The sequence below is a fragment of the Coturnix japonica genome, chromosome 20, assembly GCF_001577835.2.
Source record: "Coturnix japonica isolate 7356 chromosome 20, Coturnix japonica 2.1, whole genome shotgun sequence".
NCBI classification, from domain to species: Eukaryota; Metazoa; Chordata; class Aves; order Galliformes; family Phasianidae; genus Coturnix; species Coturnix japonica.
Window position 1 is genome coordinate 9,601,705 of NC_029535.1, and position 6,000 is coordinate 9,607,704.

The 6,000-nt window shown below is 57.0% G+C and overlaps 1 long non-coding RNA gene across 4 annotated transcripts; it reads right to left on the bottom strand.

Moving 5' to 3' along the window:
* Positions 1 to 85: 85 nt before the first annotated feature.
* Positions 86 to 5,313, bottom strand: LOC107323175. Of its 4 annotated transcripts, none has more exons than XR_001559165.2 (4): positions 5,055 to 5,313; positions 4,144 to 4,544; positions 3,737 to 3,914; positions 86 to 1,593 (listed from the first exon to the last, which is right to left on the bottom strand). It is a non-coding gene; the product is annotated as an uncharacterized LOC107323175 (long non-coding RNA). The 4 variants fall into 4 exon arrangements; XR_001559166.2 differs by lacking the exon at positions 86 to 1,593 and adding an exon at positions 1,613 to 3,557; XR_001559164.2 differs by lacking the exon at positions 86 to 1,593 and having other exon boundaries at positions 1,613 to 3,914; positions 4,144 to 4,224; positions 4,310 to 4,544; positions 5,055 to 5,309.
* Positions 5,314 to 6,000: the final 687 nt, after the last annotated feature.

Genomic DNA, 6,000 nt, shown 5'->3' on the forward strand with positions numbered 1-6,000 from the left:
CAGCGGGAGCAGGGCTGACAGCTCCCAGCTGCACTGCAGGAACACGAGCACTGTGTTCTCCATGCAGCCCCAGCCCCACCCAAGCCCCCCCCCATGGGGCCAGCACTGTGTACACAGGTCCGGCCCTAGCAATGCACCCTGCCTGCTGCCCCCAGCCCTGATCCTGCTGCATCCCACCCGTCTGCAGAGCAGCGCTTCCACGCAGCACTTATCACTGCGGTATCCAAGAACAGATCTAATTGATGTGACACCAATTATTCAAGTATCACTAAATGCAGAACTAATGCATCTCTGTGTACAAACCTCCTAGCCCCCTGACCATGAAGTTATAACTCTGACGTGGAAGGAGCCAGCGTGGGAGAGCCAGCTCTGGGCCAGTGCTGCCAGGATGCTGTCAGCTGCAGCCCCTCTCACTGCAGGAGAGCAGAGTCCTGCTGGCTGGGCACTGCCAAACCTGGGCAGCATCATCCTGGCGGTGCATGGATGGCACGTGGAGCTGCGTGCACTGCAGGCAGCACAAGAGTTGTTTCTGGACTGCTCAGCAGCTAGCGAGGCACTTGGCTCGGATGCGGACTGGTGCTGGGAAAGGCCATTTGTGGCAGCTGAAACCTTACTGTGAAATTAAGCTATGCCTGGACACACACAGCTCGCCATAGCAGCAGTTTGCATTTTGTGAGTTGCTTTTTGCATTAAAATAAGGGGTGGCTGATGGACTCATCGAGGCAGGGCCCTGCACCCCTGTGTCACACCACAGCCCCCAGCATCCCTGGGGCAGCACCCCCAGCTCTCCCACCTGTGCTGGGGGACACGGCACGGGGCAAAGCTCTGCCTCCTCAGGGCACATGTGGATGTGCTGCTCGGATGGCCAAGGGCTCGCCCCTCTTCTGCTCCTCTCAATGTTTTCATTAAAGACCCGGGTGACGGAATAGAGAAAGCGCTTATTAAATTTGCAGATGACACGAAGCTGGGAGGGACTACAAGTATCTTGGAGGACAGGATTAGAATTCAAAATGATCTTGACAAATTGGAGAAATGGTCTGGAAATAATAGGATGAAATTCAATAGGGACAAGTGCAAAGTACTGCGCAGTGACAGGAGTCGGCAGCAGAGCAACCAGCCTGGGGACAGCGGGGGGACTGCGGGGCACCCCGCCATCCCGGGGCCGTGCCCAGGGACCCCCCGCTGCCTTCCCATCACTCCAGCAATTAGAGCTCCCGCCATCACCCTCCGCCTGTGCAAACACCCGAGACTCATTTAAATAAATTAAGAAGACATAATAAATCAAAGGGAAATGAGGGGCTGTGCCTGGGGGCAGGGGAGTCACTCGAGTTTAATTACATTGGCAAAGCCGCTGCAGCCGGCGCAGCATGTCCCATGCACAGCTCTGCAAAGGGGGGAGAGCAGGCAGGTGCACACCCAGCACCCAGCACCCAGCACAGCACCCTGCAGCCACCCAGAGACTGACGGCGCATCCCTCACCGCTCAGCTGCTCTCATTGGTGTCTTCGGAAAGAGCTCCGCGTAGAGGCAGCAAATTTATGAGACTGGCTCTGAATCCCCCCGTCGCATCAGAGGCCAATTCGTCTTCCCAGGGCTGAGGATGAAATTAAATTATTGTAAAATAAATCTGTAAAAATGATGAAAAGAGCATCGCTCGGCAGCTGGGGCGGGACGTGGGAACACACGCACAGCCGTGACGGATGGGGCTCACCGGGTGATAAAGTGCCCGGGACCCGGCAGCTCAGGGATTTCTGCTGTAATCTCACTAAAGAGATGTTGTTTACAGGAAAAAAAAGGGTATTTTGGGGGAGGAAATTGCATTTCAAGGTTAAAGGGAAAAAAAATGGAGCGAGTCTCCCAAGGAGCCCACTTATGTGCAAGACGGCGGCAGTGAGAGACGAGCACGTGGGTGCCAGGCAGTGGGGCTGGGGCATGGGATGCACTTTGCACACACACGTGCAAAGGGCCAAGGGCGTGCAAGCTGGGATTTGCCGCTTCCCAGTTTCGGCTTCATCCTACAAGAAAGATGCCGGACAAATTATTTTTTGCTGGTATGACTTGAAAAAAGAAGAATGATTTCATATTACTCTGCATTGGCTGGCCACTTAACAATTGGCCATTAGCACAGCTCAGCATGGGGAAGGGATTTATTTAGGACACACGGTCGCAAAGACAACCTGGCACCAGGTGCTTAATAGTGTTTTGGAGGTATCAGAGTGTTGCAGCGCTCAGAAAATGCAGCTGTAGGGAGTTCAGAGACTTTATTCTTCACTCCTGCGAAATCCCACAATACCAGCAGAGATTTCTCAGCTCTGCCCTAAGCACAAAAGCACCGTGGAGAAAGCAGCAGCTTTTTGGGAACGAAGTGCCAACCTGCTCCTGGCCACAGCGTGTCCCATCCGCCCAGCACTGCCCTATTGCTCGCAGCCCCCACAGGCCCCAGTTGTCCCGATGCCACCCACACCCCCTCCAGGGCTCCTCGAGGCAGCCAGCTCCTGGTGCTCCCCATCCCACTGGGGACAGGCTGAAGGATAGGAGCAGAGATGGGAACGTGCTGTGGGGCAATGGGATGTGGAGCTGTGGGGCAGAATGCAGAAGGATGGGGGCAGCGGGAAGTGGGGAGATGGGATGGAGTCTGCAGTGTTGGGGGCAGCAGGATGGGAAGCAATGGGATGGGATCTGCAGGATGGGAGGCAGCAACACAGGGCACAGTGCAGAGAAGAGCAATGGGATGGGAGCAGTGGGGCAGGGCACACAGGGCAGGGGGCAGCGGGATGGGGGGCAGCGGGATGGGGGGCAGCAGATTTTCCAGGCTGGGAGCGGTGCTGGCGGCCGTCCTGTGCAGCTGCGAGGCTGCAGTGTGCCGAGGTGGAAGTAAAGAGTTACTGAACGAGCAGACATTCAATAATTCATGGTCACTGAACTGCAACAGGAACAACGACAAATAATAATACAGGAAAATGGGGAAAAAACGTGAAATCGTTAGGCCAGTGGTTCAAGCATGAAGAGAGCGTGTCTGGGCTGCGGGGCACAGTCACGCCACGTGGGGATGGAGGGGTCAGCACCAGCAGCCCCATGGCACCCCATGGGCCTGGCACCCTGTGGAGCTGTGCCTGCTGCCCCATCCACTCTGCCTGCAGCGCTGTGCAGCCCCCAGCACCTTCCGAGCCCAGTCAGCACGCAGGGAACTTGTTCACGTCTCCAGGAGGCAGGGAAGGCAGTGCTGCTCTCCCTAATTTTAATTAGCAATGCTTACCACGGGAGTTGGCAAACATGGTTTAATTAGAACAGCCGGGCTCCCTCCACGTGCTGCACCTTCCCCAGGGTCAAGGGCAGAGCGGAGCATGAGATACAGGAGCTGAGGAGCTCTGCCCCAAAGCTGTGGCCCTGCACAGTGCAGGGATGTCCCCACGGCCTGCACAGAGCCTCTCCCCCTGGGCCGGGGCGTACACTCAGGTATAGTTGCTCAGCCTGTGGCCAGCAGGCACTGAGCAGGGAAATTTAATCTGCAGCTACAAGAAAGGCCGTGGAGTTTCTAGATGCATGAGCCTGCTTCTTCTGTCAAGAAGAAAAATAGGAGAGGGGCGCAGGGAATTAGACGAAAGCCATGAAGCGGAGTGGGAAGGTGGAAGGGAGTCAGGAGAGCAGCGGTGCGGGCACTGCAGGTGGGGCAGGGCAACCCCTCCTGGGATCCAGCCCCCTCTGCTGCCAACCCCGACCCTCACCCTGAGCCTCACCCAGCACCTGAGCCGCACACCCACGTGCTGCGGAGATGGAGCTGCTCACGCCGAGCCGGGTTCAGTGGTTTGGTGACAGGTTTACAAATCACCACCGCCGTGTGAAGAGGGAGCTTGGCTGCCTCGGCATTCATCCCCGCGCTAATTACTGCCTCCCTGAGGAACCCGATCCATCTTGCTGTAATTGACAAAAGGCAATTAAAAAGCAGTTGTGAATAAAGGGGGACATCTCTGGAGGGACAGGCAGGGGAGATTTAGGTGCCCGGCACCTGGCCACGCTCCAGCACCGTGGATGGGATCGAGCTGCATCATCCCCGCAGGAGCCCAACCCGGACACGGCCCCGCATCCCCGGGAACCCCCAGCCCCGCTCCCCGCCGGGATCCGCAGGGAGAGGACAGAGCCGTACCGGGAGCAGCGCAGCGCGAGGCCTTGCGGGAGACAAAGGGCAATCAGCAGCGAGTGGCACGGAGCTGGGCGTGAAGAGCCGCTGATTGAGGAAGAGCCGCGTCAATGCCTCTTGTACCAGCAGCTCCTGATTGCGCGGAGCAGCAGGTGCGGAGCTGCCGGCTCACCTGCCGAGCACGGGGATGTGCGGGCACTGCGGGCACTGCGTGCTGCGCGGCTCGGCCCGGCTCCTGCTCGCTCTTATCGCACGTGGGATCCCCCCGGGCGGTGCTGTGGGTCCCCGCTTTGGGGTCGCTGCGGTGCGGGGCCGTCCCGTTCTCCTGCGGCGGCAGATGGCACAATGTGCTGATGCCGGGATGTTCTCCGCCATCTGTTGGGTCTAATTGACTTCCTGCAGAAGTTCTTTAAATAAATAAATAAAAATAAAATTAATCCAGTCGCAAGAACCAAATTGTTAATTAAAAGGCCTTTTGATTAGCTAGACAAATATTTACCAATTATGACTGACCCCGACCACTGAGTTGGGTTTTTTTTGGCCGCAAACTCCACCATCAGCAGTTATCTCCACAATTAGGTTCGTGCTGATGATCCCCTGCGTAACCCTTCCCCTGTGGTGTCCCTGGGAGCTCTGAGCAGCGCACGGCTCCCACCAGCCCTCAGAGCCACCCCAGCACATCCCTGCTTCCCCAGTGAGCAAACCAGAGCTGTGCAGCCTGCGGCCCCAGCAAGGTGCAGCTTTCAGTCCACAGGCTGCATTCCAGGGAGAGCATGGGCTGAAGCATCCTGGAGCAGTGCTTGGCTTTGGGGTCAGCCCTCCCTGAGCCCCCACCCACCCCATGCTCCTGGTGAGGGGGAACTGCTCCCAGCCCTCTACAGCAGCAGTGCCCATCTGTACACACAGCCCTTCCATACCTGCAGGCTCCAGGGGCAGCCTGGCCCCATTCATATCCCTGTGGGACCTCAGCCTCATCCCCACAGTGCAGCTTTGAGATCTGACACAAAGCAGAACCCAGGGAGGGACACGGGGTGCAGCACCAGGCAGGCACTCCCAGAGCGGGTTGTCGATTTTAATGTGGTAAGAAATTGATGGATGATTCTGAGCGAGCGAATGTTCAGTGTAAATTACCCATGTTAGGCTCCAATCCGTGGCTAATTCATTAGACACACATTTCTACACAAAAATAAAAAGCCTTCTGCACGCATTGTTCACCAAATGCACAGAAAGAAAAGACATGAGGAGGCGAGGCCGGCTCCTGACCCACTCATCCCTGCTCCTGTGGGCAGCGCTCAGGCCATGCACAGCCATGGGGCCCTAAGGGTGCAGGAAAAGGAGCCCTGTGCAGCCAGGTTGCTTCAACAGCACATCCCCACCATCCCACAACCCAGAGCTGTGGGAAAGCAAACTGTGATTGAAGTAACGATGGTGCTGAGCGGAGATGGCTCCACACCAAAGGGCGACGTGGATCTTTAAAAAGCGAATGAAGATGGAGAAGAACAGAGTGTCTGCTCTTTAAAAATACAGAGAGCAGCGAGTGAGGATTCACTATTTCAATAAAAAGATGGGGAATCTCAGGGGAGGAGTGCATCCACGTCCCCAGCGCTGGAGCTGCACAGCTCCTCACACACAGCACCAGCGCTGCCTGCCTTATTGCCATGGCTACTGCGCTCCGCTTCCATGGAAAACTAAATATTGAACAAAGAACGGTGCGTGGGGGATCCCACACCGCCCCGCAGGCAGCCCACAGCCCCGCAGCAATGGGACCTGCAGACAGGTGACAGCAGGGCTCAGAGTGTCCACTTTGGAGAGATGGGGTGGGGGAGATCCATTTTTGGGCAGCTGGGACCCCGATGCTCTCCC